The sequence below is a fragment of the Camelus bactrianus genome, chromosome 4, assembly GCF_048773025.1.
Source record: "Camelus bactrianus isolate YW-2024 breed Bactrian camel chromosome 4, ASM4877302v1, whole genome shotgun sequence".
Lineage (NCBI taxonomy): Eukaryota > Metazoa > Chordata > Mammalia > Artiodactyla > Camelidae > Camelus > Camelus bactrianus.
This window is the reverse complement of record NC_133542.1, coordinates 51656588-51668273: the sequence shown is the minus strand read 5'-3', so window position 1 is coordinate 51668273 and position 11686 is coordinate 51656588. Positions and strand designations below refer to the sequence as shown.

General features: G+C 33.6%; 1 long non-coding RNA gene across 1 annotated transcript; it reads right to left on the bottom strand.

Annotated features, from left to right (window-relative positions):
• Positions 1 to 2452: 2452 nt before the first annotated feature.
• On the bottom strand, positions 2453 to 11054 carry LOC123616282 (uncharacterized). Its single transcript, XR_006724254.2, has 3 exons — positions 10837 to 11054; positions 6145 to 6354; positions 2453 to 2698 (listed from the first exon to the last, which is right to left on the bottom strand). It is a non-coding gene; the product is annotated as an uncharacterized LOC123616282 (long non-coding RNA).
• Between the last annotated feature and the right edge of the window lie 632 nt (positions 11055 to 11686).

Below are 11686 nucleotides of genomic sequence, written 5' to 3'. Positions count from 1 at the left end.
AAAGAGTAGATAATTTACTCCTCCAGTCTCAGCATTCCTGCATTTTAAGTTCTCTCACAAATGTGCAACGGAGACTTAAGAGTTCCCTTGATGTAGAAACAATGATTTTGTCAGAATGAGCTCCGCTTGGACTAACTTTAGGTTGCTGACATGTTAATAAACACTTAAAGATGAATAAATCTTAGCCTAGTGGAGTGATACTTTTTTGTAAGGCTGATAAAGATGTGTATTCAAAGCAAGAGACTATTTTTTGACTATTTTATTTTATGAGGGCAGTAGAGAGATAGTAGCTTGAGAGGGTACAGGTTTATGGTAAGATATTCATTACATAGGAGAATATTCTGCATGTTAAAGTGCTGAGGAGGAAGATTAAGAATAAGTTCTGGCACATAATTGGTGCTCAGTATTCAATAAAGATATTATTGAATTAATGAATGAACAGAGACAAATGATACAAGATTATGGAATTAATAATATGAAAATCTTGAGAAGGGAGCATGAAGGTGAAACAGAATTAAGTGAGAGGTTGTCCTTAGTAAGGGGACATCCTCTTCTCTTAACAAGAGAAAGGAGGCTTCTTGCTCATCATTTATTACCATTATTATTGATTTTTGTAGAAATATTTTGTAAATGAGGTCACCTGCTAGAACTGATGCTGAGATTGGAATGTGGTGAGGGATTTTACAGAGAAAAGAACAAACATGGAGATATGAGAAGAGAGGCCTGAAGATTTAAATTGTGTGTTATGTGTGTGTAATAAATGGTGAAGTAACTGAGTAGGGAAGCATTGAAATACTGTGGGAGAATTAGTGTGAATTTAGAATGTGTAAGTAGTTGTAACGTTTAGTGTTATCAGTGATCTTCATCTACCTATTTGTGTGCCTGTTTTATTAAACTTTTTTTTATTGAATGAAAGATTCTTTAAATTCTGTAGTGCTTTACAACTTTAAAAAGTTTCACACACGTGATTTTATATAATCTTATAATAATCCTTTTTGTCCCCAATCCTATATTGCACTTCCCCCTTCCCTCTCCCCACTGGTAACCACTAGCTTGTTCTCTATATCTGTGAGTCTGCTGCCTTTTTTTTTTTTTTTGTCATATTCACTAGTTTACTGTATTTTTAGATTCCACATATAACTGATGTCATACAGTATTTGTCTTTCTTTGACTGACTTATTTCACTTAGCATAATGTCCTCCAAGTCTATGTTACTGCAAATGTCAAGATACCATTCTTTTTTAATGGCTGAGTAGTGCGTATGTATATATATATATACACACACATACACACACACACGCAAACGCTGTTGATGGACACTAAGGTTGCTTTCATACCTTGGCAATTGTAAGTAACAGTGCTATGAACATTGGAGTGTGTGTATCTTTTCCACTTAGTGTTTCTGTTTTCTTTTTTTTTTCTTCAAATATATACCCAAGAGTAGAATTGCTGGTCATGTGGTAGTTCTATTTTTAGTTTTTTTGAGAAACCTTCCTACTGTTTCCCGCAGCAGTTGCACCAGTTTACACTCCCACCAACAGTGTAAGAGGTTCCCTTTTCTTCATATCCTCACCAACATTTTGTTTTTGGGTTTTTTTCTTTTTTTAAATTTTAGTATAGTCAGTTTAAATGTTGTGTCAATTTCTGGTGTACAGCATAATGTTTCAGTCATACATATACATACATATATTCATTTTCATATTCTTCTTTATTATAGGTTACTACAAGATACTCAGTATAGTTCCCTGTGCTATGCAGAAGAAACTTGTTGTTTATCTATTTTCTATATAGTAGTTAGTATCTGCAAATCTGGAACTCCCAGTTTATCCCTACCCACTCCCTTTCCCCTCTTTGTGTTTTTTTTTTTTTTTTTTTTTTTTGATGATAGCCATTTTGACAGGTATTAGGTGATATCTCATTGTGGTTTTGATTTGCATTTCCCTGATGATTAGTAATGTTGAGTATATTTTCATGTGCCCTTTCATGTTGGCCATCTGCATTTCTTCTTTGGAAAAATGTCTATTCAATTCTGCCCATTTTTAAATTGAGTTGTTTTTTTTTTTTGATATTAAGTTGTATGCGCTGTTTATATATGTTAGATACCAGCTCCTTATCAGTCATATTGTTTGCAAATATCTACTCCTATTCAGTAGGTCTTGTTTTGTCGATGGTTCCTTTGTGGGAGAATTAGTGTAGGCTTAGAGTGTGTAAGCAGTTATAATGTTTGGTGTTATCAGTGATCCTAATCTACCTATTTATGCAGCTTTTTTTTTTCAGCACTCAGCTGCTATAGTGCAGGCAGACATTTGGGAAAATGTGGGCTTTGAACACGTAAAGGATGAGATTCTCTGTATCCTTAAAATAAAGCCAAGGTTTAGCTAAATAAGGAGATACAGGGATTATCCAGTGAAAATTTTCTGATTTAAAAATAACTTTATTCATCTTGGCAATCTGGAAGAGACATGTAAAATTCTGGGAGAGTCCAGTATTTGGAAACCATCAGGTAAAAGGAAGCCTACTCAATCCATGAAGAATAGAGTAGAGACAAATCTGGTAGAAGGAATTAGCTTGAGGAGAACAAGAAGTGAAGGTATGTGGTACAGTCTTTCCTTTTGAAAAGGTCCAGCATTCAGGCTTCATAGCTTAGGAAGGGGGCCTTCTAGATGTGGTGTTAGGAGGCTGTTTTCTTTCTAGTGATCTGCAAGTTGGATGTTGGAAACAGAATGAAATGAATATCATTATTTCATATTATGTCCATGATCCAAGGGCAAAGGGTGCTGAATGGCAGTGGTGGCCTCTCATGTTCAGTGCATCTCAGAACTTTGAGATAGTTCTGTATCTAAAACTTCTAAGACAACTACTTGTTTTACTCCAGTATCCTGATTAATGGTACCTTAACTCCTGTTGTAGATTCAAATCAAAGGAAAACCAAAAGATATATTTCCTCCTTAAAAAAAGAGAATCGTATGTTCTATTTTCTATCACCCAGTGTTTCATTCTATTTGCAGTATATCTATACATTCCAATCAAACACACAGCAAAGGTTATATTTTTGTAGAAAAAGAATAAACATACTTGTCATTAAGCCTTAGAATTTTCCAAGTAGTTTACTGAAAGAAATGACTGAGATATGGATCATGACCGAACCACATTTTCCCTCAGATATGGCATAATATTTTCTCCACTTTCTGAGAAAGCTGTATTTTCATTTTACTCTAGGAAATAATCAACAACACTAAGATTTCTTTATCTGAGGTGGTTCTTTCCCTTCCTCAGTATAAAAAGAAATTCTTAAACGAATTTCTTCAGATAATTTTATTTGGTATTTCTCAATTTTGTCTGGCGTGTATTTGTTCTTTTGTTCACTTTAGACAATTTAAAAGAAAAAAAGCACATTTCCAACTACAAGATACAGTATTTTTGATACATTTACTTTGTAGTTCATTCTATTGTATTTTCCCAAAACAGCCAAAGCAAAACTAAATTGGAGAAATATGAAGAGAATATTATTTTATAGCCTGCTTTTATACTTAACAAAAATTATACAAATGTTTTATATACATAAGTGTTTTCTACTTGTACTTCTTAATGACTAATTTTCCTTTTATGTGTAAACAGTAATTTATTTACTAAATTTCACACTTTAGTATATTTACATAGTTGCCAAACTTATGATACAAGCTATATAGCCAAACCTTCTTACTGATAAACCCTTTTCATGTGCATGATTATATCATAAGGACCAAAGCAAAGAAATTCAGTTGCTATATCCAAGGACATACACAAGTTTATATTTTTGATTCATATTCCACATTGACTTCTGGGTTTTTTCCAGTTTAAGTTAGCAATTTAAAATGAGAGTGTTCATTTATACTCATCATCCGGAAAACTGGTTTTTAACTATTCATTTTCATCTTTGTTAATGTTAGGATATAGTTGTATTTGTTGTAATTTCTAATGTTAGATTATTTGTGAGGTTGAAAAATTTCATGTTCTTGTGTAATTTCTATTTGTTTTCAATATTACTTAACTACACTCTTGCTATTTTCTTCTTGGTTAGTGAGAATTTTATCACATGTTAAGGATATTAACTGTTTTTCTGATGTTCTGGGCATTATTTTCTAATCTAATGCTTGCAAGTTATTTTTATTTATGGTGTTTATGCTTCAGACCTTTTAAAATTATTTTTAATCACAGTAATTCATAAGAGTGATAACAAATCAAGTAATTCTAAAAAGCTAATGATTTAAACTGTTTGCTCCATTTCTGCCTACATAATCTGTTCTGCCTGAAGAATCACCAGTCAACTTTTTGTGCATTTTGATTAATTGTTATCAGTCTAACTTTGCATAAACTAATTATTCCTCTATTTCTTTATTCAGCAACCTTAAATAGTAACTACCCTTGTCCCACTGTGCTGGGTGACAGTTTAGGTCACTTATATTTTCCCTTTTCTTCCTCTTCCCTCATTTTAAAAATTGATAGTTATTATTTTTACTTCTTCCATTGATTGGTTACTTTGTTCATTTTGATAATAAACTTTGCATCTCTACTTATTTTTCTATCACTTTTATTCAGTATCTCAATTCTCCCCCAAGTAAAATGAGAATATTAGCAACCCCAAGTTTTCCTCCATTTTTTCACTCTCCTTTTATCTCTGGCAGCTACAATCTTACTTTTACTTACCAAGGTTGTTAACCTACACATTTATTCTTTTACCTTGTTTTTTACAATCACAATAATGTCTTCCATGTTTCCATGAAAACCAATAAGCAGTGGCTGTATTATTATACCTAAATGTAGGTATAATAACTATACTGCCCAGCCAAGCCTTGTGCCAGGATAATATTTCATTCTCTCTGGATATTCTACAAGTAGCCTTCTAACATCAGGGTTATGATTTTAATTACTTAAAGCTATGCTGTTACTCAGTTTACCTATATGTGTGCATAATTTTACACAGATTTCTGTGTTTCTGAATGTCATTTTGTTTTCCTAGTTGAATAAAGAATTAGATGCTTTTTAAATATCTCATGTATTATTTCTGTCTTCTCATTCGAAGCATCTACTCTGTGTGATCAGTTCATTCTCACTGACCTCTCTGGAATAGCCTTCCATCCTTTGCTGCAGTCCAAACTGATTGCTTTTTAGACCCACTACGCTGCTGCCATTGTGAGGTTTCCCTTTATTCCTCCTCAACTGTGCTCCCTCTTTCTTGGAGCATGTATCTTTCTTATTAAAAAAAACCTCTTCATTCTATCACTTATTTTAAATGTACCCTCATTATTGTCACGTGGTATAATAATTGCAAATGCATACTACAAAAGAACGCTCCACTACTTGCCACCTCTATGATCTTGGATAATTTGTTCAATTTCTTTGCTATTTAGCATCTGTAAAATAGAGGTTTCTCACAGTACATATTTCATAGGGTTGTTAAGAGAATTAAGTATTAATACTTATAATGCATTTGTGACAGTGTATGGTACCTAATAATAATTTTCTTATCAGTGTTTGTTAGAAAGATTTTTTAAAATAAGATTTTATTTTTTATTTAATTAAATAGAACATCTGGAATACTTTTTAAGTTGTAATAATAACAAAATGTTCTTACATTTTTTTAAACTCTTGTGGAAGTGTCTCCATTGAGTCATCAAGATAGATAATGATGCAGATGCAGCTGTTGCTTCAAAATAAATATATACCATCTCATTTTAAATATGGTTCTCTACTTCATATTCCTTTTAAATCAGAAGTGCTTGTGAAATTTTTGCAAATATCATTTGCTATCAAGTTAATTGCTTTTTTAGAATAATTATAATATTAATAACAAACTATAATTGTAAAGGTCCTTTGTTTATTTTATATGGTCATGTTGTGCTATTAACATGATACTTAAAGTGTATTGGATTGCACAATATTTGATTAATTTTTATTTATATTGTTGGTTAAACTTGCTTACTTAAAAAAATACTTTTGTTAGATTCTTATTTTACCAGTGATGCTATATTTATAAAAACAATTGGGAAGTTCATTAAGTATCTGTTGCCGCATAACAAATTGCCCACCAAACAACATCTTAAATCCACAAACATTTCTAGTTTCAAACAGTTTGTAAGGGTCAGAAATCCAGGACTGGCTTACCTGGTTGGTTTTGGCTCAGAATCTCTCATGAGGTTGCAGTCAAGTTTCAGCCAGGGCTGCAGTTTTCTCAAGACTCAGTTTGGGCTGGAGGATGGGCTCCCAGCTCAGCCTAATGGTTGCTGGCATTCTCAGTTTCTTTCTGGCAGTTGGACATAGGAATTAGATTGTCACCACATGGCTTTCTCTGTAGGGTTGCTCAGAACATGGCAACTGCTTCCCACAAAAAGAGAGAGAGAGAGAGAGAAAGAGAAAGAGAGAGAGAGAACCGTAAATGAAGCTAAAGTCTTTTATTACCTGGTCTCAGATGTGACTATCACTTCCATCATATGTTGTTTGTCACACAGACCAACCCTGGTAGATGTGGAAGGACACTGTAAAAGGAGGGCAATACCAGTCCGTGGAGATTATTGGCTGGCTACCATAGGAACTAATTACACCCTTCTTTCCCTCTATCCTTCCTTCCATCTTTCTTAGTTCTTTTGTTTACATTTAATTTATACATCTTTTACTTTACACATTTTAAAATGTGTTATTTCACAACCTTTTTCATACCCATTGCTCTGGAACCTAATAAGCCATTTACATTTGTATACCTGATAACATATTAACTTAGCTCTCCTAAATATTTTTATTTTTCTTAATTCTATTAAAATTATTCTAATAATTCATCATATATATTAATTAGGTAAATCTCTTTTCCAGATTCTTCTTCCAGATATTTTCTTCCTCCTTAGAATTTATATCGCTTTATCCCTCTGAGGGATCTTCTCTAGTTTGTACTATACATCATTGATTCAGTGTTCTGCAGTGCCTCTTCTGTTATTTATTACATCCCATTTGAATTTTAATTCTGTTGTTGTAGTTTCCTAATTTAATTTTATTTCATTTTTATTGCCCTTATCTCACTTTACACAACATTCTGTTATCTCTTCTGTCCAGTCTATTTCATTCGTTTAATTCCCTGCCTTTTCTTTAAAGAGACCCCATATATTTCCTTCCTTATTTAAAACACCAGTTACTTTTAAAAAAGCTATTCTGGATTATGTAGGGCCTAGTTTTTTTTGAGTTATTAATTCTCTTATTCTGAGTCTTCAGTGTGATGTTGCTTCCTGTTGTTCTTGAGTAAACCTGACTGTTCTACTTAGGCTTCAACTCCATTTTATTTCTGCTGTAGGAAATGAGGACATTTCTGTCCAGAGATGCATAGATTTCTCCTGGTTCAATTTACTTTCCACTGGGTATAACAATGGATACCCCTCTTTAGTTTCAAGTCAGAGGTCAGCAAAAAATGTTTGGCCACATTTTTTTAGTCATTTATTTAGTGCAGTTCTGCTGTAAAAAGGTAAAGAGATTCTGACCCACTCTGAAATGAAGCACCATTATTCCAAGAAAAAGTATAATTTTAAAGGCATATTGATAACATAAATCCTCTTTTGCCTATACTCAATAGTTTATTCTTTTTTGTGCTACTGCCAGCTTCTCCTCACTTAATACACACACACACATACCTAGGTTATGAATTCTGTACATTATTATTAATGAAGGTTCTCATCCAGAAAAGTGGGGAGATAAATATGTAGTCATAAAATAGAAAGATATATAGATGGATGGATGGATGGATAGATGCTTTTTGAGATAAACTTTGAGTCTCTGAGACATGAACATCTATTACAGAAATAAAGTTATATAGATGATAATATATCAATAGATCTATAGATTAATAGATCAGTAGATTGATAGAATTTTTTCCCATCAGGCTTTATTGATAAGTTGAATCCTATGCAGTTTGAGTTCTCAATGGGTTGTACTGGTGTGAACACTCATTGGAGTCTCCAAATTCAGCTCTATCTACCCCTTATTGTTAGGAGATTTCATCCAGATGCCAATAATATGCATTAGAATTTAATTTTAATTTTTATTGTGTTGTAGGGTTTGAGTTTTTCCATGTTATTCTATTTGAAGAGAGTTGGAAAGAGACTGCATCAAGTGTTTTTATTTATTTTTAATTTTTTTTACTTATTTATTTTTTTTTTTGCCAGCAGAGAAAGGTTTATTGCAGGGCCAAGCAAGGAGGATGGGCGGTTCACACTCGAAAAACCTGAACTGCATCAAGTGTTTTTTAGCTCGGATCCATTACTGAATATGTAATATCTTGCTTCCTAATGTTTCTTAAATTGATCTTGTCTTCTTTAATCTCACAGATTATTGATCCCAATTTTAGATTCTAATGCACTATAGATCTAGTAATTCCTTCTCATTAGCTACTTCAACAATATCTTCTAATGCTTTCCACTAGTTTACCCATCATTCTGATCACATCATCTAGTTTTCCATAACTACTTAAGTATTAACTTTTGAGTTCAGTGTTTATCTCTTTCATTCTCAATTCCTAGAAAAATCAGCCCTGTAAATAAACTTTTGCCACTGTATTACTCTGTTTTTTTCAAGAAGAGCTAAAATATACCTAAACATCTTTTAATCAGTTTTTAAATGCTGAGATGATTATAAACTTGCATACAATTGTAAGAAATAAATACACAGAGGTCGCATGTACTTCTTACCTACTTCTGTAACACTATAGTATAATATCAAAATCAGATACTGACATTAACACAGTCAAAACCAGAATAATGGCATCAGTTCAATCAAGAACAGAATATTTTCATCACTTCAAGTATCCCTTATGTTGCTCCTTTGTAGCCACATCTTCCCCCTAGTCCTACACTCTCCTTAACCCCAACAACCAGTGAATTGTTCTACAGTTCTATAATTTTGTCATTTCAAGAATGTTGTATTAAATGAAATCACACAGTATGCAACTTTTTTGTATTGACTTTTTAAAGTTAGCATAGTTATCTAGAGTTTCATCCATATACTTGTACCAATAGATCATTTTTTACTGGTGAATAATATTCCATGGTATGCCTGTACTTTGGTTTCTTTAACCATTTACCTATTGAAGGGCATTTGAGTTGTCCCTGTTTGGGACGTGTTACCAAAAATCTGCTTTAACCATTCGTGCATTGGTTTTAACTGGACATTAGTCTTCATTTCTCTAGGATAAATGCCATTAATGTAACAATCACATGTTTAGTTTGGGGTTTTTTTTTAAGTAGCATGTTTAATTTTCCACAGTGGCTGTAGCATTTGTGGCATTCCCACCAGTAATACATATGAGTAATCTGCTTTCTCCACACTTTAGCAAGCATTTGGTGTTATTCCTACTTTTAACATTTTGAAAACATGCAGTGATACAGCATTAAGGTTTATCTTGGCATTTCCTTAATGGCTAACAGTGATGAATGTAGTTTTCTATGCTTACTTTCTACTTATTCTTCAGTGAAATCTTTCTTTGTCTTTCATCCAATTTATAATTGAATTGTTTTGGATTATTTGCTTTTTTATTGTTGAGTTTTGGGAGTTCTTTATGTATCCTAGATAGTAGTCCATCGCTGGATATGTGACTTGTGAATATCACCTGTCACATTACAGTTTATCTTTCATGCTTTTAACAGAGTCTTTCACAAAGCAGAGTTGTAAAGTTTGATTTATCTGCTTTTCCTTTTATGGATTGTGCTTTTGATGTCAAGTCTAAGAACAATTTGCCTAGTCCTAGAACCAAAAAGTTTTATTCTTAGTTTCTCTTCCTAAAAGTATTATAATTTCATTGTTTATTTTTAAACCTGTAATCCATTTTGTGTTAAATTTTATGTAAGGTGTGACACTTAGTACTAGGTTCTTTTTTTTTTTTTAACCTGTATCTTATTTACATTTTTTGTTTACCTGGCTTTTTCTGAAGCAGTTCTGCCTTGCTATTGCCTGGCGGAGGTCAAAATCTAGTTTCTCCATTTATCCTCCATTGAGAAAGAAAGTTTGGGCTCCTCATTTATTCTAGTGGAGATAGCAGTTCTGGCTCCCTAGTTAGTCTCTACTGACACCATGGTGGGCTTGGCAGTATTATTTCCAGGCAATAATAAAGTCTTAAATCTTCACCTGACAATACCACAGTGGGAAAGGGATGAGGCACCTTGTTACTGTCCAGTGTGGGTGGAAATCCTGGGCCCTCACTTAGTGTCCACTGACACCATAGGCAGGAGTGGGCTTCTTACTAGCCAGGAAGTATGAAAGCCCCAGCTCCCAACTTGGCCCTCTCTGGTAATACCCTGACAGGGGGCAGAGGGATGCCTTATTATAGCCTTGTAAGGATGAAATTCTAGTCTTGCCCCTTTGGCATTTGCTGCTGTGGGTAGGGATGAAACCACAGCTCTTTCTGTGGTATTTGGCTGATACCAAGTGGTTATTGTCTAAAACAGTTTTATCTTGCTAGCTTACCTCCTTTTATTGTCTTTTGGCTAGAGAGCAGAGGCTTTTTTATTTTCCCCCCAATTTGACCCATTGGCATTTCTGAGTTGCCAGTCTTCTTCAGCTCTGTGTCTGAGGTATACATAATAAACAAGCAAACAAATAAGAACAGCAGCAATCCCAGATAACTCACCTCCTTGTCATTTCTCAAGTTGTAAATTCGCTAGCTGATCTGCCTTTCTCTCTCCACCTTTGAATCTTCTTACATTTGTTTTCCAGATTTTTTACCTGTACTTAACAGGTAGAATAGGGAAAAGTTCATCTGCTCTTTTATTTTTATATTGAAAAAATTACTAAACTTTTTCATGCAAACCTTACCTCTAAGCTTACCTCTTATTTTAGTCAACTGCTTCTGAAGAATTATTATCTTCTTTTTAGCCTCAGCAGTCTCTCTTGATTGTAGTTTAATATTTGACTCCCCCATTCTTCGTCCAAATAGAACCGTAATTTCTTAAGGTATTTACCTTCTTCTTCACTGGAAACTGGTCATATGCCAGCCTGGGGGGAAAGAGAAGATATAGATGGGGCTAGCAGATATGTGCCAGATATGTACCAGACTATACATGGCAGTTCTTCCCTGTGTCAATTATTATTATAGGCACATGCTTGTGACTCAATCCAGTGAAGGTGAGATGAAGGCAAACCAGTAGCAGGCATTTGAGAAAGATTTATTCAATCCTAAAACAAACAAAACAGCATATTTTCAGATGTGGGTGTGACCCTGGAACTGCTAAAGCCAACTTGCATTTATAGAAATGAAAGAAATGGCAGGGGGCATAAGTATAAAGAACCTGGGATTTTGACAGCTTTACTCAGGTATGAAACTAACCATCTTTAGGGCTTCTCTCCTTCTGGAACTCTTGTGACATAAATTTATTGGAATTTTAATAATTCCAATTATTAAATTAGTTTTACTTATTATTATTCCTTGTTACCGAAAGCATACTAATTGCTTCTAAAGCTATCAGGAATATCGCTTGAAAAAAACAATAATAATCATAAAAAAAAAATCCCTTATCAGTGACCTCATCATTTTTAGAACAGGCTCAGGGCATCAACAAAACCATATTTATTTAGTCAACAATACTTTCAAAGTGCAAGCACATAATGTAATACTCTCAGTATGATTCATAGAAGAGTGAAACTGGTTCTTCAGGAATAAGAAGTTTGTTTAAAGGCA